Source organism: Anticarsia gemmatalis, chromosome 8 (assembly GCF_050436995.1).
Source record: "Anticarsia gemmatalis isolate Benzon Research Colony breed Stoneville strain chromosome 8, ilAntGemm2 primary, whole genome shotgun sequence".
Lineage (NCBI taxonomy): Eukaryota > Metazoa > Arthropoda > Insecta > Lepidoptera > Erebidae > Anticarsia > Anticarsia gemmatalis.
Window position 1 is genome coordinate 580,171 of NC_134752.1, and position 26,366 is coordinate 606,536.

At 34.5% G+C, this 26,366-nt stretch overlaps 1 protein-coding gene across 2 annotated transcripts in view; it reads left to right on the top strand.

The window, feature by feature from the left end:
• Window positions 1-26,366, top strand: part of AstA-R1 (allatostatin A receptor 1) — a 209,858-nt gene that overhangs the window by 43,558 nt on the left and 139,934 nt on the right. For both annotated transcript variants that reach the window (XM_076117527.1, XM_076117528.1), the window contains exon 2: window positions 149-181. The gene's annotated coding sequence lies outside the window, so the exon portion shown is untranslated. The remainder of the gene's footprint in view (window positions 1-148; window positions 182-26,366) is intronic.

The window sequence follows — 26,366 nt, forward strand, 5'->3', positions numbered from 1 at the left end:
AAAATGTGTTCAGAATCATTTATCCATGATTTGAAACACGAGAGTCGCCACGTGTTGAACCTAGCTACATATCAATATGTCACAATATCGCATTGTGTTACGAAAGGGTTCGGATACAGTAATTTAATTTGTTTCCCTTTTGTTTCAGGTCCGGTTGAAGTGAAATATATACAGATTTAAGGTAGGAATGTTCTCGATATTTTTTGGGAAAAAGTCTTTTGTTTTATTAAGGAGAGTTTATTTTGGTGTACCTATTTATTTAAGTAGGTACTATTATGGTTCGAATGCTAGTGACAGTGAAATTTTAAAAATATTTGTTTCTAATATTAAATTTTCTTTATGTTCGTCTATAATTTAAATTATAAAAAGGGGACAACTCTTTAATTTCTTGAAAATATTTTTTTGAATTCTTTACGTAATGGACTTTTTCTCTCTTTATATTTCAATATTAATTTGGGCAGTTATTTTGCTAACATTTTTTTTATGACGAACATCGAACATAGATACATTTTTCATTATTGATAGTAGTACACCAATCTTTGATTCAACTGCCAAAAAGATGCACATAATATTTATAATCAACATCAATTTGTTCCCAGAACGAAAACACAAACTTATAATGCAAAGTTTATTGCAACCTTACGTGCACAGATCAAACGGTTGCCATGGTAACAAATATCTTCTCGTGATCTTTATCTATCGGCTTACAGAGACCCAATTTAGTAGAGTTTACGACAATCCAATTTAGCACATTTGCTGAAACACAACTTGACATCAATGTCAAGACAAGTATCGTGTTGTTTAACATTTTATGTTGCCTTGGTTTTTTATGGGAGGGGGCGCTTTGGAAAGACATGTACATAATCGCATCGGCGACGGTGTCTTGAAGAAAAATTAGGCGGTCTTGTTTGATTAGATGTATGGATGTGCATGAGGCAAGGGTAGTTTCTAAGGACCGTTGTAACTGGCGTTCTTTGGTCTCTGCTTACCTCTATGGGAAAAAGGCGCGATACTATAGTATGTAAATATCACTTGGTTTTAAGATTCTATTCTACCTTTAAAATACCAATAGCACTTTACCTGACCAGGGTAAGGAACCAGTGACCTTATGATCAGCAGTCGGATATGACATTTAAAATATTTTGCCAAAACAGTTCGTATGAAGCCCACTAGAGGCGCTGATCAGATTTTCATGCAAGATTTCTCGATAGGTAACTGATTGTGGCATTTACTAGTGGTAGAGAATCACACTACTGTATTCTCATCACTTATCTCAATTGACAACTAGTGTACATCAAATTGATGGTCACTATAATTTAAATCGCGCTACAGTACAATTTTTACTATCGACATATAAGAGAATATTCTTCTTTAACTTCAGTCTTGTATAAAACACGCGAGTCTTTTAAAAAGCTATCTACCCTCATAACACGAAGTTCCGCGTCTCTCATAATGCATACAAGAGTGCCCGCGGCTTTGATACTTAAAGCTCTCATTTAAAAGTTAAAGTTTCATCTTTCATCTTTTTTGAGATGAAAACGTGGATGTACTTCGCAATGTGTTGTTTTTTATTCTCTCTTTTTATTGCATATGTGTACTGTGATACAAGCAGTGATAGCCGAGTGGTATAAGTTGCCACCTCCCACGCAAGTGGTCGATGGTTCGAACAGGATGCAACACACCGATGACTTTTCTAAGTTATGTGTGTATTAGAAATAATTATCACTTGCTCTTACAGTGAGGGAAAATCTCCTGATAAAACCTTGAAAAAAAAATGTATTTAATACATATCATGAGGCCAACCGGCACTTGGCCAGCGTGGTAGATTGAAGGCTTACCCCTCCCTTGTTCGGGAGGAGACCTTTCAATCCTTGCCCAGCAGTGGGACAGTAATGGGTTAAAAAACCTACGAAGCACGCTTCCTATTTTTCGCATACTGTCTATTAAGCTATTGTTAAAACAGCCAAAGGATCAGTGTCAAAGTTTTGAAAAATGTGTCTGATAGATGCTAAGTAAAGTAATGGTAACTGTGGCGCTGTCAGCAGGATATGCTACTATCACGTAAGAGGTTTCGGGTTTGAATCTGTTCGTATATTAGTTATTGTAATTATTTCTGAATTTACGAACTCCTTGAGCTAAAATTTGAAAAGGATTTCATATATTTATTTTAATATGGGTCTAGAGATTTGATTGTAACAGCATTATGGTATACAGATAAAATTGCGTATTTATAAGTAGTCAAACTACAAAGGCGTCCACTTTATGGATTACAAAAACATTATAACGCATCCCTTATAATAATGTCGAGATTTTTTAATGGACGATACAAACAGTAAAATAAAATAGCAAAAGAGATTCCCCAAAAGGAAAAGTAAATAAATTTGAAGAGGAAATAAAATGTGTTCCACTTGCGGACGATGTCTGGGGACAGATTCGGTCCACAATAAAATGTACCGACGTGATATATTGGACTACTTGTAATAGTAGTAAGATAACACTGCTTATCTATACTTATACTTATATTATAAAGCTGAAGAGTTTGTTTGTTTGTTTGAACGCGCTAATCTCAGGAACTACTGGTCCGATTTGAAATATTATTTCTGTGTTAGATAGTCCAGTTATCGAGGAAGGCTATAGGTTAATCATCACGCTACGACCAATAGGAGCAGAATACCAGTAAAAAATGTTACAAAACCGCGGAGAATTTGGACCCATTCTATTATGTGACGCAAGCGAAGTTGCGCGAGTCAGCTAGTGTTTACTAAAGATAAACCCTCTTATTCATAAAACTATATGAAGTTATGAAAGGCTTATAAAGAGTTTTGTTTCTTTCACTCTTTAGCAAAAAGAGAAAACATATTATAGTAGTTTTTTAACTAAAATAGGTTTATAGTGTATTTATGTATACCTAAAGGGAAAGTTTATAGAATCTTTATAGCCAAATACGAGACGGCCACTCCATTGTGCATTGGTTAAGATGGTCGCTATGCCACTACCATTGTGTTCAGAGATCGTCGGGTTTGATTCCCTCACGGGACAATTATTTGTACGATACGCAAATAGTTGTTTCGGGTCTGGTTGTACTTTGTGTCCGTTGCTTGTGTGTTTATAAAAGTCCCGCGACACAAGAGCAATTCTTAGTGCTAGAGTTGTGTTTTCTAAAAAACAAAGATCACGTTTCATTGACTCTCGATTCTGCCTTATCCTGCAACTGGAAGTTTGTCTGTAATATTCTTCTTCATCTTATCGTATGGTTAGTGGTGAACCTAGTGTCAAAGTTGTTCAAGCCGCCCGAAGGCCTTTGACATGGCTTAACGACTGTTACCTTTAGTAGATAACAGCCGGGACCGACTTTTTACGTGCCCTCCGAAGCACGGAGACGCCCCGCTCAAATACCACTATGCGGTCACCCATCTATGGAATGACCGCGCCAACGGTTGCTTAACCCACAGATCGTTTACCGACCGGTGAGCACAACTGGCTATGGGCTCCTCCTGTAATATTTAAGCTCCTCCCTACAAGTATCGTATTCAGTTCCTAAAGTTAGCCCATCTTACTAATCATTGTACCAACAAGTGTTAAACATCAAAGTAAAGCCTTAACGGAGCTATAAACGTAATGGAAGGCTCTCAACAATGTGTGGAGCCGATAATACCCTCGCATTAACGATCATTCTGATGGATGCGTACACGTAAATATATCTCGATTGATGGCTATGTGTCGATTTTTATTGTTATATCCTTTGAGATCAGCTTGTGCTTAAAATATTTTCCATACCTCGTATAGTACTAACATTTGTAAAATTAATGATAATAAAAATGTATTTTAGATTTAGGTCTTTTTAAAATCAATTAAAATAAAATCATAGCTTTTTATAGTCACTTAATAAGCGCTTGAAATATATCTACGTTTCATAATGCACAATATTAATGAGGTTATTGTTTTATACCAAACTTTAAGTTAACAAACTTTGAGCTACAATTATTGGCAACATTCAACAGCCAGTTGCGCTCATCGGTCGGTGAACGATCTGTGGCCTAAGCAAACCTTGGCGCGGTCGTTTCATAGATCCTTCTTCAAGACCCTTCAGGTTGCTTGAACGACTTTGACACTAGGTTGACCACTAACCATACGATAAGAAGAAGACGATTTAAAAATAGGGCTTTGACCAACCTGCCTATGAAAACTGAAACTCAGGATATCTACGCTACAACTTAGACCAAAACCATTATACGAAATTGTGCGTAACTACAGAAACATTAATAATTTTTTGGTACCAGTAGTAAAACGAAGTTGTAAAATGTGTGTTGTTGGGCATCAGGGGAATGCTTTAGTTTGACAATAAAATGTGTCTTAGTGATATATTGAAGTGTTTAAGAAAAAACATTTAGATAACATCGTACTTATGTCACTGTTGGATATAAAATAGCTTCCCTCTGACTCTGCCTACGTGTATTTCTTATTTCAGGAGTCAGGGATAGATTTTGGAAAAAAAATATAATGTGAGATACGGGAAAAGTTGATTGATATGTTTGTCAGTTAGTTTTATAGGCTTTCTTAAGAACGAAATTAGTAGTTGGATTTTTTAAAACGACCTGTTATTAGCTTAAACTTTAACAAAAACTACATAAGTGAAACTGCGCGGGTTACCTAGTAGGTAACTAAATAAATAAAAACCAAAGAAATCGAATAAAATCTGCCTGAATTACTTTCAGAATGTTCGCAGATTCAGTAATAGGAAAATATATTCAGCAGTACATTATCATTATTGAGTGCGGTGTAATCATAAATTAGGTGTTCGGATTGTGGGTCGTAAATTCGAATTCCGGGCCGTGCGAGTTTGTTTGATTTTCTTGGAGATTATTCAGCTGGTTCATTTTCAATGTTGTTGGGTAAGTATTTGTAAAGAAAAAGATTTGATTATTTGTTTGTTTATATACTATAGGGCTATTTCAAAATTCTTTATAGTGTAGAAAATATCTGATAAATTATTTTATCGCTACAGCCGCGAGGTAGGAAGTGTATTTATATTTTTAATGTAATTTTTAAATTATAGGTACATTTGAAAATAGCAGTGATAGCCGAGTGGTATAAGTTGACACCTCCCACGCCAGTGGTCGCAGGTTCGAACCCGAGGCAACACACCAATGACTTTTCGAAGTTATGTGTGTATTAGAAATAATTATCACATGCTCCAACGGTGAAGGAAAACATCGTGAGGAAACCTTGCATGCCTAAAAATTTATTGAGGGCATGCAAAGTTCCCAACCCGCACTTGGCCAGCGTGGTGGACTCAAGGCCTAACCCCCTCCCTCATTACGGGAGGAGACCCTTGCCCAGCAGTGGGACATTAATGGGTTAAATTTATTTTTTAAAATTTATAGATACATTTGAAAACCGTACTTATTAAGTTAAAAGAGAAATAAAAAGAACAATTATGAATATAGATCCTCATTTTCTTTTATATATTGGCGTCCTCGTGTGATAAAAGGATGTATAAAAAATCTCAATAAACGAAAAAATAAAATCCTTTTTACGTTTATCCTAAATTGTGTGAAATAAAAACCTAATAACTATTTTATAGGGCATGAAAGGTTTTGTATTGCGGGAAAGATAGATATTTTTTATGAAATACTTTGTTATTACATACCTTACATATAACAAAAGTATACGTTAGTTAGTTTGTTACGTTATTACGTCTAAACAGCTGAACTAATGCAGATGATTGAGGAGTTATTAAGACATTAGTTTATGTCCCAAAGAATAACCAAGAAATGTAAAGTTATGCGTACATTCTTCTGCTTCTCATCCAAAATTATCGAAAAATTTTATTCGTGTTTCATTATTACTTTGCGAAAAATAATCATATTAAATAAATAGCTAGCATCTATAATTCTATATATTACGATTGGATACATCCTAAAATAAGCTATCGCACCTATGTCCCTGTGTAAAAATATATTTTAAAAATCTTTCTTAAGCTCCAAGATTTTCGCGTTGTTATTCCTATCTTGTTTTAAACATAATATTTTATTAAGCGTAAACCACTTTATCTTTTCTACCGTGCACGATAAAAGACCTAAACCTAGGAAGATACATAAAAGAATATAGTATACTCTCTCGGTTGAGAGCTATACCCAATAATATATCGTACTCTCGATCGGAACGAGGACGTCTGGAGTATACACGTTTAAAAAACGTATTTCCAGGACACATAATAATCCTTTTTTTTTAAAGACAACTCCCACATTAAGAATTGCTCTTAAGTCGCGGGGACTTTTACAAACGTACGAACAACGGACACAAAGCACGACAAGACCCGAATCAACGTAAATCACACGGAACAATTATTTGTGAATCGCACAAATAATTGTTCCGTGTGGGAAACGAACCCACGACCTCCCGATGCAATAGTAATAGCGTGGCGACCTAAACCTCTGCGCCACAGAGGCAGTCAAACGCTAGCTCTGCTTAGTTTGCAATCAAATGACCGTGTGTGAGTTGTCCAAAGATGCAGCAAAGTTTTCTTACTGTTCACTAGTTAAAAAAGGGCAATTTTCTTACCACTGTCTTCCCATTTTGTATGAAAAACTGATCGCTTTAGCGTATTTCGCAAGATTTTTATTAATGTAATTTTGAACGTCAAAGGCTTACTAGTCTGTAGTACCGACGGCAGAAAAAAGTAAAGTGCAACAAGCTAAGACCTTATCGCGTAGGTTGTAGCGCAAGTAATGTAATCTTCCTAAGAGTAGTATTTCTTTAAGCTTTTAGTACGATATATTTAAAAGAACTCTATCACCCTTTGCCGGACAATTGTTAGAATAAATAGCGAATTGTTCCTTTGTCTTGTTTGAACTTTGTAAAACAAAAGTGAAAAAAATACTTTGTACTTTTTGATATTTGTATTAAAAATAGAATAGGGATTATTATTTTTTGTATTTTCGTTCATCTAGTAGAATAATTTTATTAAGATTTGTTTTTCTTTTTATAATCATCATCTTTTTTTGACGGCTTTCGCGGCGTAGCTGTTAAGGTGGTCGCTACGTCACTACCAGTGTGTCGAAAGGTCGTGGATTCCATTCCCACACGGAACAAATAGTTGTGCGATCCACAAATAGTTGTTTCGGATCTGGTTATATATTGTGTCCAATTTTTGTAAGACATTACACATAAGTTCCCGCGACACAAGGGCAATAACTAGTGCGCGAGTTTTCTTTAAAAAGTATACGTAAGTAAGTATATATTGGCCTTAAGATAAACATTGATTTGATACAATTACTACATACAACTAAACAGCAATAATCCTAAACTGTTCAACTATTCCCCGGAGTTGGTGGTGCGAGATACGACCAGCGTTTGTCACCATACGTCAGTCACGATTAAAGGCTTAACCTGAGACCTTAAGCTTGCAGCGAATACGAGAGAAGTGGAAATTAAATGTTCTGTCTGCTGAAATTGGATGGTGGATTAATATTCTATTTTATGATAGGCACATTTTTTGTATGATATTTACAGGAAATTCTCTCTACCATGCATTTTTTTCAACGTTCGTACATAGCAGTTTTTAAAGTTTCAATGTATATAACAATCTCAGGCTGCATTGACTGGCACAGGCTGTATTTTTTTATAGAACAGTGATAGCATGTGGTATAAGTTGGCACCTCCCACTGGTTGCAGGTTCGAACACGAGGCAGCATACAAATGACTTTTCGAAATTATATGTGTATTAGATATAATTATCACTTGTTTCAACTTTGCATGCCTGAGAGTTCTTGAGAACAGTTCTTGAAGGATTGCGTTCCCAACTCCCAATTGGCTAGTGTGGCAGACTCAAGGCCTAACCCCTCCCTTGTTCGGGAGGAGACCCTTGCGCTGCAGTGGGATAGTAAAGGGTTAAAAAAATGCAGTTCTTGAAGGATTGTGAAGTTCCCAACCCGCAATTGGCCAGCGTGGTGGGCTCAAGGCCTATTCTCTCCCTCATTACTGGAGGAGACCCTTCAATAGCAGTGGGACAGTAATGAGTTATATTGATTTATTTATTACAAAATAATATAATAATAGAACAGTACTAGTAGAGTAGTAAACGTTCAATATTATTAATTAGTAAGTAATTATTAGCTTCCCACGCAATGGGTCGAGGGTTGGAACCCAAAGATACACACCAATTAATTATCAAAGTTATGTGTGTATTGAAAAACGCCGTTATGAATCTCTTCGACAAGGAGCTATAATGGGACTATGTAATTTTTTGATATGTGCAAGATATGACTGCCTCCGCGGCGCAGTGGTTTAGGTGGCCACGTCGCTACCATTGCGCCGGGAGGTCGTGGGTTTGATTCCAACAGATACGCAATAAACCCATTGATAAGTTAACCAATACTTATTGGGAAGAGATAATCCGGGCTTATCGTTTCGTCTACCTTCACAACAAAACTTAAAATAGCCTTTTATCATTCCTTAGTATATTTTACTGGCTGACCCGCGCAACTTCGCCTGCGACACGTAAAAGAGAATGGGTAAAAATTTTCCCCGTTTTTGTAACATTTTTTATTGCTACTCTGCTCCTATTGGTCGTAGCGTAATGATATATAGCCTATAACCTTCCTCGATAAATGGACTATCTAACATTGAAAGAATTTTTCTAATCGGACCCGTAGTTCCTAAGATTAGCGCGTTCAAACAAACAAACAAACAAACAAACAAACAAACTCTTCAGCTTTATAATATTAGTATAGATCTATATCTCCTGTATCTAGTATTTCTATATATCTCTACTAGTCTATATAGATGGATTCATACCTTCAAAGCCGCCTTTGACTTTGATCCTGCCGCCCGTATATCGATTCGGAATTCTCACTGAAATATTACTACTATCTTAAGACAATATTATACTGGTACAGTTGACGGCAAAATAAGCAGTAATGCAAAAAGTATCGCTTGATAATTGGAAAGCCTTTGATTTTCTTGTTTGTAGATTAACAGTTTAATTTATTAACTACATTAGTTTTCTTGACTGTACTTACTATGATAGCAAAGCAATCTGTTTATGACCTCGGTATCATTAGAATGTCTTCTAAAAAATGGGAAATAATAATTTCTAGATTGAAAATCGACTGAGATAGTTTAAAGTTTATTATTTAATTCGTATATTTTACAGTGGGTGGGCCATCGAATATTGTGGTCACACACATCACGAAGTAATGTCACAACCATAATTGCAAGACTGACTGACAGCCTGCAAACAGGACCGGTTGTATGTTGTTTGTTTGTCGTATAGTTAGTGGTCAACCTAGTGTCAAAGTTATTCAAGCCGCCCGCAGGCCTTTGACAAAGCTTAACGACTGTTATCTTAGTAGACAACAGCCGGGACCGACTTCTTACATGCACGGAGACGCCCAACTCAAATACCCCTATGCGGTCACCCATCTATGGAATGACCGCGCCAAGGGTTACTTAACTCACAGATCGTTTACCGACCAGTGAGCGCAACTGGCTATGGGCGCCGCCGAAGATACGTAATATTTGTTAATTCAAAAGATATCACAGTACTAGCTGACCCGCGCAACTTCGCTTGCGTCACATAAGAGAGAATGGATCAAAATTTTCCCCGTTTTTGTAACATTTTTTACCGTTACTCTGCTCCTATTGGCCGTAGCGTGATGATATATAGCCTATAGCCTTCCTCGATAAATGGTCTATTCAATACAAAAATATTTTTTCAATTCGAACCAGTAGTTCCTGAGATTAGCGAGTTCAAACAAACAAACAAACAAACTCTTCAGCTTTATAATATTAGTATAGATATTCCGGTCGACTGTACTTGAAATAATCTTACTAGTTTACAAAAGGAAGTAGAGTGAGTAATAGGAAAACGTGAGCTGCTTCCACTCACGTCTGTTTGAACTATTGGCATATTTATAGCTGCCTGCCTGCCTGCCTGACTGCCTGTCATATTCTGAGCGTGTTAATACCAGTGAAACGAGGTGAGCATGATTAAGTGAACACGATATTATCTGTATGTATTTGTATACTATATTATGAAGAAATTTGTGAGTTTGTGTATTCGTAAAGAGTAGCCTTAGGATTTCTGTTGATATTATTAAAGACCCACCCATGGTATGGTAATATTTTAGGTAATAAATGCGGTTTATCTCATGGACTGTTATGACTATACCGCAGTACCAACTTAAACGAAATTATGCTAGGACATTTCCAAAAATTTAATCCCGAAGTGTTGAAATGTTCACGGAATATGTGCGGGATAGCTAGTTAGAAATAAAAACTGCAACTGTTAGGATAAACCTCTTACTACACATTTTGTCAAGAATAACATACAAACATTTAAATCGGATCACCAATAGAAAAATGCAAAGCAACTATCGAAACAAAACCTTTTTTTAAAAATCGGTTCAAAACAGAAACAAACAGCAGCCCAAAAATACGCCTCAACCTCCCAATATTTCCAAACCACACGTATATTTCCAAAATTCGTATATTTATCTCAGAATTCCGAGTCACACTTTCATCTTTGAAAACAAGTATCTCCCGGGAGCTGACAAACTGAGATGACGTGAACAAACTGTATTACGTATATTGAATAACTGAAACGATGTTTATTCAGCCGGCTTTAGTTCACTTGATTTATAAATTCAAATTCGAAAGCTGATGCTTTGGAAAAAGTGTTTTAAAAACGCTTCTAAGAAATGTTTTGCGTTCGTTTTAGTTATTCAAGTTGTCAGTAATCTATTTGAAAAGGGAGAATAGAAGTATGGAACCAGAGAACGGTAGCTACATATACCTTATTAATTTTTACGTTACATTATATTTTTAATAATTAAAAATAAACAAATTTAAATTAATTTCGAGTCATTCATGAGAAAAAATGTTATAAATATACTTGGAAGAAAAAATATAACCCATTACTATCCCACTGCTGCAAGGAGTCTCTTTTCCGAAATGAGCGAGGCTCGATTCCTTCACACAATACCAGTTGGGCGCTTTGTATCCCATCAAGAAGTAAAAAAAAACTTATGTACTTATACACAATTAGCTGACCAGACAAACGTTGTTTTGCCATAAAAAAAAGTGTCACTTAGGGGTATGAAAACTAGGTGTTGGCCGATTCTCAGAACTACTCAATATGCTCACAAAGTTTCATGAGAATCGGTCAAGCCGTTTCGGAGGAGTACGGTAACGAAAACTGTGACGCGAGAATTTTATATATTAGATTTAAAAACACGCTTATCGTTATATGACCCAGAATACAATATCCTGGAAAATCGCAAGACTTGAGGATGCTATTATTTTATGTAAATGTTACTCAGTACACATGCACTCAATACTCGTTATACATAGGTCCATTACGATCCCCTTCTTCTCTTATCGTACGACAGTTGATGCCACGAGGGCATTCCTGTCAATTGCTTTGAACGACAACTACGTTATTAAAGAACTTTGTTTACCTACGAGTTGATAGTGTAGAAATAAATAATAAGATGGGTTAACATAAGAATTGTGTGTACTGGTGAAATGTACATCTTACCTAGAAAGGATGATTCCTTGTCTCTGGTTGATAAATTATGTCATTGTCAAAGACTCTTTGGTACATCTAGCGTATTTTGCAAGAACGATTTTCTTCAAAAAATATTCTGTTTAGGCTATAGAGTTGTTACAGAAACTGATCAGTGCTCTGACTTACACTAGAAACGCCGATCACTGCATTTTCCTTACAAATATTCCTTGCATCTGAACGCAATTTCACCAGCGTAAAGATTTTCTGGAGTACTGAATTTTGTCAAAATCCGTTTTGTAGTTTTGACGTGATTGAGTAACAAATATCAAGACTTTCGTATTTAGTTTTTATTAGTAACTACTAATTCTTTGATAATATTAGGTTGGGGAAAAAGTCTTTTCGCATTATAGTATGCATGAACTTGAATTAAAATCCTTTCTCTACACAAAAAAGCTTGATATTTGGTTACCTCAGGAACTAATGAACCGTGTACTCATTTGTGATTCTTGAAGCCAAAGAGATTTTATTACAAGTTCATACATACTATCAATGCGAGAAGACTTTTTCCCCGACCTAATATTCTGGATTTCTGGATTATTTGGTGTTCATAATATTCGGCAGTCCAGTCAGTTTCTTAATACAACAGTTCTATCGAATAAAGAAAATACTAACAATGAACGAGGTCATGACACAATCACAAACATATTTCAGTCACACGGCTATAAGTAGCATTCCTCGAACAAATTAATAGCAGCTATTAATACGAATAACGAGAAACTCAAATAACAGTCTTAAATAACTGGTTATTTAACTGTTTATTATAGACTTCGGTTATGTGAAAATTGTAATGAAAGGAATCAGAGTTAGGCGAAGAAATTTACTGGTAGGAAGGGATTTTGGTGTCCAAACTAACCAGTCATCTACCCATCAGACAGTTCGCATCTTCATCAATAAGATGTGGTTAGAAAAATGTCCCAACTTAGTATTTATAATTTTAAAATGTGACTATTTCGTGCAGTAGTATTGTATGTAAGTAAGTACGTTGGACAAAGTGCTATTTGCCATTACTTAAAGTAACTCTTTGGTAACGTGTCCTGCATACAGCAATAAGCTTGCCCCATATCACAGGGGACCAACATTGTGAACGACGGAATATAACTGTGTCATAAATCTCTGCATTAGCAGAGGTTTAAAATATTATACCTAGACTACCTGACTACTACTACTAAACTTAGACCTGTCTTTTATACATAAAAGATGTGAGTAAAAGTGGTGTTGTAAAAAATGTAACGATGGGACCAAAATATATTAAAATTTAGCATACAAATGAACGTTGAATTCCAGGATCCTACACAGAAAATCTTATAATTACTTCGCTTCAGCTACCATTTACACACATAATGTTATGTGGCGCCTCTAATATTGAATGCGTTTTTTATTAACAATCCAACACACAAAACAAATGCAGATAAATATTTGCTCTAGAAAACGATTGTAAAAAATATCATTTCGAAACTGAACATCAATTTTACAATTGAAAAACTCTTCGCCTGTTTAAAACATCTGTATCTCTTTTATCTCAACGATTTTAATTTAAATTTCTATGCTTTTGAACTGCGAAAGTTGCCTTCAATACCAATTCACTGGTTTTTTGTTTGGACGAGCAAATTAACACAGTATTTTTGTAAAACCGATGTCTTTTCTGAATGTCAATTTAGCTGGCGATGCTTGATTTTTGTTCTCTTTTTTATGTATAGGTAGGTAGTTATTTCTGTTGGGAGGCTTTGTGAAGAAACTTAGCATGCTTGGGAGTTCTTTAAACAGTTTTTGAAGGTTTACATGGGGTCCGCGTGGTAGTAACTTTGTCATCTTGGTTTAGTCAAAGCTACATCTCTCTCATTCCAAGAGTATACCAGAGCAAAGCAGTAAATTAATTAGTTTTATTCTCAATCGCGACAAAATACTTATGTGATTAATTATTTAATAATGGTTTCTGATATTATTTTATTTTGTGTATTGTTTTCTTTGTCGAAATTGTGACTTAAAATTAACTATAATGTACAAAAATGGTTTATTCTCGCAAGTAGATCCACGAGTAAATGTTAGTTCACAAGGAACTATTCAAATAGTTTTAAGAGATACTCAAAGTAATAATATAATTGTATTGCGAACTTTGCCAATATCCCTATTGTTTTTGTCCAAAGTACTCGTTATTCTGGTCCTACGACGTATTGGGAAAGTTTTCCTATTGGGAACTCTTGTATTATTGTAAACGTATTACTTTTTGACCTTTTCTTTAGTTTTTCTATAAGCTATCGTTAATGGTGAATACACATTGGACATACACTACCACATTTAGATTAAATCTTTCGTTTTTCAACAGAAATCTTCAGATTTAATCTTTCTTTTCGTATCTTTGTCACAGGACTCGTTTAACGGCTTGGCCGACTGGTTGCAAGTTGAAAGAGGATAACCTAATATACTACGCAAAATGATATTTTTTTTCGAATTGAGTACCTCTCACTTTTCCCAACTAGTTTTGCAAAGTAACACTAGATATTTAACTTTTTTCTTATGAAAAACCAACCTCTAATTTTTTTCAACTATTTTTGCAAAGTAAGACTAGATATTCCACATTTTTTTGTGTGGGAACCAAATATTAAAATAAATATCCACGCGCAATGACAAGTCGTAGTGACCAATGTAACCACTGCGCCATAAACGCCTAATAAACGTATCAAACATAATCTTGCTATTAAGTGTATTTACCTTTATCCTAAGTAATAACAAAAAAACTTTTCTAAGCTAATGGGAATTTTCCCAATATAGTGTATTCCCATTCAATACGTTCTAATCGGATGATGTATTAATACTGTATTTCATATGACTTTATTTATTATTAATATGATTTTGCTCTCTTATATGTCTTAAGCCGGTTTCTAGACAATTGAAGGACAAATTGTGACTTTTGTATAGGTCGATAGCCGATTTGACTAGTGCGTCGCTGACCTTAGAGTTTAGAGTTCTTTGTTTGACTAATTGGAGAGGCAAATGGACTTTAGTTTGTAGTTTTAAACAACTTTATTTTGCTTGTTATATTGTTAAAAATTTCATGTGTTTGAAGTGATTATAATGTTTTTTCTAGGGATTTAGTCGGAGTTATTGATTATATTGAAGCGATCAAAAATATTTTTCAGTCTTTTACAGATACCTATTTATAAATTAAAAGAAACAGCACCTCCTAGAATTTTCCTCATGTTTTGTATACCTACAAACGCAGATTTGCGATAAATAGTAGCATACAAAAATATTTTTTTTATTCGGCGAAAAGTTTTAAAGACGAGCACTTTGAACGAAACGACTAAAACCAATATTGACCGTGATAATAAATATGATTGATCCTATTTTAGCACACTCTGTGTTTCTAGGAATCGTTCACAGAATCCATTAACAATATCTAACGCAATAGTTAGCTTGCACTAGCAACGAGTTCGATGCAACAAAACATTGTATTGGGAATTGCAATGGGAATTTTATAGCGTCATTTGAGACTTATTCGTATTCATAATCTAGCCTTACTTCCAAACTATGTATACCAGTGTTTTACATGGAACGACTGCCTATCGGACCTTCAAAAACCAGTTACCTGGGTTATAACACGATACCCTTCGGTAAGACTGATTGTCGGACTTTCAAGTACCTGACTACTGTTAACGACTGTGAAAGATCTTTGAAAATGACCGCCGAGGCACACATTTAACGTGCTTTCCGAAACACGGACAAACTCGATATGTATAAAATGGTCACCCATCCTAAGAACAACCTCGGCAAGCGTAGCTTAATCTCAAAGATCGATCCGCGTGGCTGTTATTAACTACACCATGAACTCTCCGCATGAGTCATGTAGTTTCAAATTGTATCGAGTTTTTCTTTAGTTCCTATTTTAGTGTATTGCTAAAATAATTCGACCAATTGGTAAAATACTGTGTGTAGGACATTTTAGGTCTATTTTTTGTGACCCACAGACGGTTATTTTGAGCTAACATTGTGTCTTTATTATTCATGTTTTTAGATCCCTACATTACAAGTTCTATTCCCTCCGGCTAGAGATGTTTATAGAAAATATTGAAATAAATGTTACGATTCAGTTTTTCTCTCGTGTTGAATCTATCTGTGGTCTAAAAAGACTATGACTGCTGATCAAGAGGTCTTGGGACTGAATCCAGATTAGAGTAAAATGCTGCAATGGTCATCTGATTTTGTAGTCTGATCACTGTTCATTTAATTAGTTCCTTGGTCAACTGTGTCAGATGTATTGTGTTGAATAGTATCACAAATTAGTGTCATGAGGCCGGTATTTGGCAATATACGGCCCTTGTCTCTGTAATATTGTAAATGGCGTTCATATCCCACGAATACCTTCAGGTATAACAGCCGTGGACTTATAAAAACGTATAATAAAGTTTAATTATACAGGGACTAGATTTTTTGCACAAAAAAGCCTCACTTGACTACATTTTTAACTTAAAATATCAGAACAAGAGCGTATAAATTATTCCCTTAAGGTTAACTTAGCATTTTATTTATATTCTCGGCAATGACCGGTGATATTCACGCGTTTAATATTTATATTTTCTATTATTATAGACCTTAAATCCCAGGGTTATAATTAATTGAAGTATTTATATTGACATTAGGGTTATAACCCTTGCTGTATAAATATATTATAAGGTCCGTTAATATATACCTATTAGAAAAACAGGGGCTACTTTTATTATTTTTCATCATGTTTAAAGGTTACACGCTCAAGGGAAAATACATATTTTGAAAGGTTTTGCAAATATTTGAAATACGGAATTTATATGAATAAAAAAATATCTCCTTATGTGTAGGTAAGTGAAAAAGTGGTTAACGCTTCACCAATTTGGCAGCTTTTATTAATAATAAAATATTGAAAAAAGAAGAAAGCAAAAAAAGAAAACAATTATAATACAAAAATCACTAGCTAATCACACACAATTGTTCACGTGTACATGTGAACAAAACTTCGCGGGTTAGCTACAAATAAATGCATAAATGTCATTGGACAACTCACACACACGGTCATTTGATTGCAAACTAAGCAGAGCTCGTACTATACTAACCAAATAACTGATAAACATACTTATATTCTTCTAAATACATTCTTATACATAAATCGACCACCAACACACTCAACATCCGAAGGGCTATTGTTTACTCAAACCAACACTCTTTTTGACACAAACGAAAAAATACATAAGTAAGTTGTGCCACAATAAAGCAAAGCTCACTTGAGCAGCCGGCCTTTACACCCTATACATCTTCGCGTCACTTCGTAACAAATATGGCGGAAAAATCCCGTCACCCGAGAATATTTTGGCATCACAAAAGGTTGAAAAATACCGACAACTGATCTACCTTGGGGTCTGACTAATTGGATTGTGGGGTCAGCATGTTGAATAAAATCTGGCGTATCAAGTTTTTTGAGACTTGACACCGTTTGGACGGAAATATTATTTATTTTTGACAACTTGATTTATAATGTAAAGTTGTGATTTAGCGTCTAATGCTAGAAATAGAATAGTAAGTGCGGGAGCTGCTAACAGAAAGGACATATCGACTACCAAAAAATTTAAAATGAAAGATTGATTGCTTTTAATTCATATACATTACATACATACATAAACTCTCACCTTTTTACCATAGGGATAGGCAGATACTAGAGAACGTCAATTGATCCGATACATCCAAACTTCCTTTGCTTCATTCACATCTATACATCTTGTCATACAGAACCGCAGTTTAAGAGTCTTACGCACTTACGCATCTAAAATTTATACAAGACAAGTCATAGATATATTTCGTATTAAAGACTGACTTTTTTGTAAAGAAATTAATACCGTACACTCCTAAGTGTATGAAAATGTGCTACTGTTTACACGTTTCACAATATCTGAACAAAATAAAAAAAACCTTTTGCCACATTTGGTTTGTATTAAGAGAGTCCCAAAATCAGACATGGGTTGAAATATCGCGATCAGCGCTCTCATAAATTCTCGCTTGGACCGCGGCCTACAGAATATAAATAAAATGTATATATTTGAAATTGTGATTACTCTGTTGAAACAAGTCGTATTGTTTGCAGCAAATATTTGTATGAAACCTACCTAATTATATCTGAAAAAGTTTATTTTTGAACCGTATTTTCCAACTTTTGATGGGAAATTATTAATGTACGCGTATAACTGGGACGTAGTGTTATTGAAACCAACAGAATTTGTAATGCTCTTACAATATTATTTTTTGGTCGTGTTCGATCTGTACGTAAAACAATGGTATAACTGCTTTATATATTTTTTACTCCTGTTATTGATACTGACGATTTAAACCCTCCTCGCTTATCACTGATTACAGTTTTGGAGTCAAACATTTGCTACTATTTTTAACAGAGATCGATGTAGGCAAAGTCATTAGCAAAAGCTAGTATTAAAAATAAACATATTCACTCAAATAAAATAAAATAATTGTATTAATTCAGCAAACAACGAGCTATTTCTGTACTTTTTCATTATTTATGAATTAGCGTTCAAACATTTTTTCAACGAGTCTTTATTAAGTAACGAATGTACTGTACAAATTAATTTATATTCCCAATGTAAACAAAATATATTGTTTTATTTACTCCTAAAATAAAATACCGTGATTTTATCAAAAACCTTTTTGTATCGAACATTATTTTGGCGTACTGGGAATATGTATTTCCCATTTAATACATTCGATTGGGAAAGTTGTAATTGTGCAAATTGGGAAATTGAATGATTAATTTCTGATATTTGTTTGAACAGTAAGCATGATGAAATTTTATTGGGTGTTTTATTACTCCACTATTTTAGTTTATTGTCGCAATAACAGTACTAATTATAAAATATACAAAACGCGTGATTAATAAATACAACATGTATGACTTGGCATGAAGATTTTTTAAGAAGTGTAGAGGAGCACTTAGAAAGTATTTCTGAAAATTCCTCCCTGAAGAGGTTGAAATTCGAGCAAAGCCGCGGGTAGAAAGCTATGTGTAATAAAACCATTGTTCACGTACATTTTATTAAACCTTTAAGATTTAAGATGTTCAAGAAAGCCGGAGTAAGTAACATTCAGACTCTCATTACAAGTAATAATAGTCAATTAAGTAAGCAATAAGACGTTTTACTAATACAGAATTAATTATTTGTATAAGATCGTTCTCTATAAGAAGCTTATTTGAGCAAGAGTCGGCTCAAGGCTAATTACTACCTACTAAAATTCGAATAACAAAATAATGGGATACTAATTACTTGTTTTAGTTAATCTGCCAGATGCTTATATTTTATCTCAATAAATAAGTTAGCTAATCTTTAATCTATTACCGTGCGTTGTAGTCGTAACTGGCGATCCTGTATGACAAGATGTATGGATGTGAATGGAGCAAGGGAAGTTTTAACAATTGTCTAAAAGACGTTCTTTGTTCTCTGCCTACATCTTTTTGAAAAAGGCGTGATATTATGTATGTATATATGTATCTATGTCACACATTTTATTACTATCTACACTAATATTATGAAGCTGAAGAATTTGTTTGTTTGTTTGAACGCGCTAATCTCAGGAACTACTGGTTCGAATTGAAAAAATATTTTTGCGTTGAATATACCATTTATGGACGAAGATTTTGGGCTATATAACATCACGCTACGGTCATTAGGAGCGGAGTAGCAACGAAAAATGTTACAAAAACGGAGAAAATTATGACATACTAGCTAACCCGCGCAACTTCGCTTGCGTCACATAAGAGAATCATAAATTTCCCCGTTTTTGTAACATTTTTCACTGGTACTCTGCTCCTATTGGTCGTAGCGTGATGATATATAGCCTATAGCCTTCCTCGATAAATGGGCTATCTAACACTGAAAGATTTTTTTAAATCGGATCAGTAGTTCCCGAGATTAGCGCGTTCAAACAAACAAACAAACAAACAATCTAACAAACAAACTCTTCAGCTTCATAATATTAGTATAGATTCTGTCTTATTTGACGCAAGCGAAGTTGCGCGGGACATCTAGTTTCATATAATAGAAGGTGTTTTTACCAGACACGTTACCGAACCCCAAACTAGCATAAAAATGCGAGTATATTTTTCCTTCAATATATACTTCCGACCTACATTCCTAATTACGATAGGTCTCAAGTGACGAAGCTTAATACTCTCCCGTATAGCGGGTACTGTTTCAAAATCCATGCTTCTAATTAGAATTTCATGTTGGAAAAGCCATTTATCATTTTAGTAGTCAACTAGGATATTCTGAATATATATTAAGACTAATAGATGAGAATTAACGAGCATGCTCATATTGAATTGCCTGACATTTCAACGTATGTTCCACTAGCTTTCAATCACTTAGGGTTTGATTTTTGATAAAACTACTTCGTTTATGAAAAACGAAATCCACCTTATAGGTCCTTACTTGAATAGGGTTGCTTATATAGAACAGTATGGATCAGCGATTGCACGCGATTTAGCCCGTTTACTTAGAAAAAAAAATCCCATTCTCGGTGTGAAAAAAAAACTTAGCAGTAAAAATACTCAGAAACTTAAATTAATTTAATCTACTAAGAATACTCACAAATAGCTTATTAGCTGAGAGAGATCTCAATATAGTTAAAGACCCGTAGTCGAAAATAGGCTACTTTTTTCTAAAATAACCTCGGTAATCTCCTTTATTTCACACGAGTGAAGTCCCATCGTTTAGCTAGTATAAACACAAGGTCACACAGTACATTAAACTCCGAATATAATATTCTTTATTACCTTACATTCCTACTAAAAGGTATTAGAACAATTTCAGGTTATGTCCAAGTAATGTGGCACAAGTAGTGGAATTCGTTTATGAGTTTTGAAACTGGGTATAATATTCTAATGTTCAAAACTGAAAGCTATTTATAAATCTTGTAAGGTACTGTTACCTAAGGACTACACTGAGCCAATTGGTCAAGCGTAGACTAAAGTTTTATATATAGCTTATTACCGGCACAGTTTCCGGAAATTCTACGATAAAAATTACTATTCAATGTCCTTTTCGGGTCTCAACTGATCTTATATAAATTTCATCTAAATTGATTCAGCGGTTTACACATGAAAAAGAGACAAACAGACGTACAGAGTGACTTTTATTAGCAGGGATTGGTATCAAATTAAATCAATACATTTATTCATTTAGGTGTAATATGGACACTTATATTAGTCGTTACAATTACTAAATCTGCCACTAGCTCGGAAAAGCTGTAGCTCGATTTTCTACTTCTATCGACTACCGACAACGGACCTGTCATCGAGAAATTTTGTATGAAAATTTGATCAGCGCCTCTAACGGGCGTTGTAGGAACTATTTTGGCAGTATATTTTGATGTCAAACTCTTAATACTCGGAAACCGACTGTTCAAAATTGTGCTACTGCTCAGAGTTTATCAAAATAATACTTACATTGTTTGTCACAGTACAGGAGCTTACCGATAACAATATACCGGTATTCCGGGAACTATTTATATTCCCCTATTCCCTTGACGTAACAGATTTACTGCCCGCATGTAAATTGGGACGAAGACGGTCGGCTTTATGCGAATCTTATCAGCGATGTACCTTCAAAGGTCACGAGTATAACTGATGGATGTATTATGAATGATCTTGGGCGAGAGAAAAGGTTTTAAAAGGTAGACTTTATTTTTATATTCCGAGGTATTGCAAAAGAATGGGCGATAAAATGTTGACTGGATTTTTAGAAAGCAATCGTGGTTTTAACATGGCTATTATTGAAAACTAAACTTTCTTATTAACGTAGGGACGGTACTATTCACTACCCACTGAACGGTAGCGTTCGCATGGGGCTACATTTTTGTGGTATTTGGGAACATAAAATAGTAGTTATAATTCTGGACCTTAAACTATTTCCCTGCTTAAATTCATCAAAATTAGTTTAAAAAATTAGTCGTAAAAGCGTTACAGGCAAATAGACTGATAGATTATTTTGCTCGTTTTTTTAGTATAGACTAGTTGACGACCGTAACTTCGTCGGCGTGGATTTTATTTCTACTCCTTATCGTATAGATACATTATCCTTAGCAGAATCCTTAGCAGGGTAGCAAAACAGCAAAACCTTGTCAACAGTCAACATAAATGAGTGGTAGAGTTGATTGACCTTTCGAAGCCTACTCCATTTCCGTCATCGGTTTATTGACAAACTACAAAATTAATGACAAAACTTCTATAGAAGTTTCTTAGCCTGTCAGTAGACGATTGATGGTGTTATAACACCTTCAGTTCAGGAGTTTCTTCCTATAGTTCGTTGGGAAAGTTCGTGTATTAATCTTGGTGGCTTAATTAGGTACGAAGTTGTTGAACCTGTACAGTGAATGGACTGATACTAGTTTGATATCTTAGCAAAATAACGTAGGAAAAAGGGTAGGTTTAATTTTTGGCGAAGAATTGTACGACATTCATAAGTGCCTAAGTTTTTCTGTTCGGACGAATGTTTGAAACTGAATCACGTCAAAACTATTGAACATTTTTTTATGAAATGTACACAGATAGTCTATAATCTGGATTAACGAATACCTTTCAAAGAAATCTTGGTGAATGAAGTTGCAAATAGTTTATTACCCAACTAGCACACAAGCTGCTTATACAGTCGTTATACAGCCTGATAGTTGCATAAGAGTCGTTCAAATGCTGTACAATTCTCTATAAGTTGTATACTAGCTATTTAAAAAACCCTTTAACAGCTAGGCGGGACAGTAGCCGTTTAGTAGGAAACTAATGACTTATAGTGATATATGAGCATGTAATTGCATCGCTAGACAGCCTAGGGAAGTATAACTGAGTTAATGGAATCTTCTATAACACCGTTAACTGTATAAGGGGACTTTAGGAGATAAAGGAGTTTAAACGGAGTTATGCGTTGCGCTTATAGCGCTCAAGAGCGTAAATAAGCTTTTTGTAATGCCTTAGGTTCTATAACAGATTTTTTTAGGGCTAGTGTATTACTCATCTATAAAAGAGTTGCGTAGGTCTTTAATAGCGCCTTGAGCGTTATATCAGATATTTATATGGCTTCTGTACGGCAAATAGATGTATAAGGTATCATTCGAAACATTTTTACAGCCATGGGGATTACAGAATTATGTTAAGCACCTAAAGCGCTATAACCGAGTAATATACCTTTATACTAAAGCTTAAAATTATTATCATAATATATTTACATAGGTGCAGTGGTGGTTCTGTCTGTCAACTGTTTTTAAAGAATTGTTTTTAAAGAACTGTTTTTAAAATAAAATAAATAAAATAAAATAAATAAAATAAATAAAATAAATAAAATAAATAAAATAAATAAAATAAATAAAATAAATAAAATAAATAAAATAAATAAAATAAATAAAATAAATAAAATAAATAAAATAAATAAAATAAATAAAATAAATAAAATAAATAAAATAAATAAAATAAATAAAACAAATAAAATAAATAAAATAAATAAAATAAATAAAATAAATAAAATAAATAAAATAAATAAAATAAATAAAATAAATAAAATAAATAAACTAAATAAAATAAATAAAATAAATAAAATCAATAAAATAAATAAAATAAATAAAATAAATAAAATAAATAAAAAAAAAAGAAATGATTTTCAAACTATTTTAATATTCAACGACTGACCGACCAACGACTGAAACAGTTATATTGAAGCACTCCTATGCCACAACTGCAAAACCTTGAGGTCTACAACAGCAAACACTAGAGCCTTTGTACAGCTTAAGGCGCTAGAGCAGATGTAACCAACTCTGAGAGCTGCTTGATCGAGACGCCATTATAGCATTTGGTAAACATATTTTTTGAGGTTATTACGATCTTTTGAAGATCATATAAATCTATAGCCTGGTAACGTTAACATAATTAACCCTAATTAAATTATCTGTAACCCTCAAAGTCTTATTTATGTTCAAAATACAATTTCCAAATCCACATATCTATATAATTTTTGCATTTAAAACTGAATATTTGGAGGGCGCATGAAAATATTGACGATAATATACATATATATTGACAGCAAACTGGAACTCGCACTTTCATATCACGTACACAAAGAAATAAAAGCGATAGACTACTTGTTATTTTCATAATCCAATCCGTAAAAATAAAATGTCTCCTCATTTGTCACTGATGATTCATTTTAATACAATATATTTAGTTTACACCATAATAAACCGACCATATTACTAATTTAGAGCGTTAGCATTTATAACCGTTACACAGTAGCGCTAAAATAAGGTAAAGGTGGTATAATCGCGCTGCAAGAGCTTTTTCGAACGCTCGTGGCGCTAACCACCTCTGTACAACAGCTGGTAAGCGCCACGAAGCTGCGAAAAAGCTCTTGTAGCGCGATTATACCACCTTCATCTTATTTTAGCGCTCCTGTATTACTACTATACAACGTACTATTATAATTACTATTTACGACCACTGTAGATCCAATGTCGAGCTATAAGCTGGACAGTATGGGCCTATTTGACGCTACAAGAGATCTGTAGCCGCTTATAGAACCACTATACTTCTTACTAAGGAGCCTAAGGCGTTATAAAAATCCTTTAACCGGCCATTGTGCAGCTTGTTATAGCGCTTGTGTGCTAGTTGGGTAGTATCCAATATTTTTTTACTTTTCTAATAGATACATATTTCTTATCCAAACAAAAAAAGAACGATAAAAACGGTCTGAAAAAATACTGTATTGCTTTGACGTCATTAGTACTTGCTATTGAATAACATATTTTATTCCTCTTTCATTCATTCATCCATTCATTCGTTTAAAGAGCGGCAACCTTCATGAACACGCCACGTGTCGGCTATCCAAGCAGGCACGTGAAACATAATCCGTTACCCTCAGTCCCCTGGCACCATCTCATTTTCCTGGATACAAGTAAAAATGCGTTGCGTTTTCCTTATGAGTAGAACAGACAATTACAGCAATAGTTGTGTGAAGGTTTTTGTAATAAAAGAGCCGATTGCTTTATATGAGGCTCGATTGTCAGCACCCTGGGTTGTTATAAAAACAATAAGAAAGGGACTCGTGGTACATGTTAAAGTGATTCCAGTTCTATTGTAAGAAAGAGACAAGGGTTAGAGTAGACTAGCTGACTCGTATGTGTAAAATTAAAGTAGGTAGGTAGCCTTTGCCTTCGAAAACTATTTTTAAGGAAAGTTCTTCACAAAAATATTGAGAACTTACAGACATAGAACAATGGACACAAAACAGACCCGAAACTATTTTAAAAACTACATCACCCACTAGAAACTTTGACAATTTTAACACTGAGACACCAAGAAAATACTATGACGAAAAGTTACTTCTTCTTTTTATAACTACTAGAAGAAAGTGTCAAAATCACCCTTTCAAATAAGCTTAGAGTATCAGCGTCAAAGTGAACTCTTAACCAATATTTCAGTCCCCTGTACTAAGTTCCTGTTAAAATGCACAAACTTGCACGCGATACCAACTTAGCTATTAAACTTTGCTCCCCGCTGAGCTTCTGGGTAGAACGACACGACAGCGTGACGTTGACGACGCGGTATTATATTTATGTTTATATTACTACTAACTTAGTTATGGGTCCATTATATGGCAATAGGCTTGTCCCATAGGTGTGTGCCCCCTATTATGTTGGACTAGCAATACTAGCATTGTTAATTGTGAAACACTGGTGTCTTTTGTACACCTCTGCCTGCATCTTCGGGTATAACAGGCGTGATATAATATATTTATGTATTACTACTACCTAACTGATTACTTAAAGTAAAGTGAAGTTGTATTCTGAACTCATGCGATTGACTAAAAAAAAAACATTCGATTGATTCGGTTTAACCGTGAAAGCAGACTACAGACAAAGAAAAAGATTTGCACGTCTAAATAGACAATGGAGAAACTTATTTCTACATTGTATGCTATTTAATTTACCTATTATCGCCATAAAGAATTTGAAGTTTTGAAGTTTAAAATTTTAGTATGTGAACATTAAAAGTACATATCATTAGTTAATTTTACCTTGTAAAATAATATTTTCTACATAATATTATATCGTATCGTAAACTATAAAATCTGAGACATCGATGCGATCAAAAAACTTATTGGAAGCTGCATGCGACTAAGTTTGGTGAACGTGACTTGGAGTATTGTTTACCCAATGTTTACCCCCCAGGGGATAGACTATGATGTTTACTATACATATTATATGAAGCATTTGAATACAAACTATGTGCTGAGGGAGTAGTGACTTTGTAAAATGTAAATAACTAGCTGCTGTCCGCGACTTTGTTCGCGTCGGACAGGTTTTTTCGAAGTCAAATCTATAATTTGTGTTAACATGCATTGTATCATAAAATACCTGTATACCAAAGTTCATGATAATCTTTTAAATAGTTTCTGCGACAACTGGCACTCAGGCGCAAAACCGATAAATTTAAGCTTTTAGACGCATGAAGGTCTACCAATTTCCTAGCTTTGAGCAGATCTCTGAGAATTACCCTACAGAAACACTCGGGAAAAAAATGATGCCCCCACCCGGGATTCGAACCGGAAAACTACCGATACGCCACAGTAGCCGATCCATTTCCTTATAGTCTTGAGCACTTCTGGTTATAATAATATATTGATTGGCTTACAGGAAGATTTCTTTTTAATACGCTTGCTATATAACTGCTACATATCTTTATCTACCAGATACGCTATCAGTCACCTTTAACTCAAGAACTAGA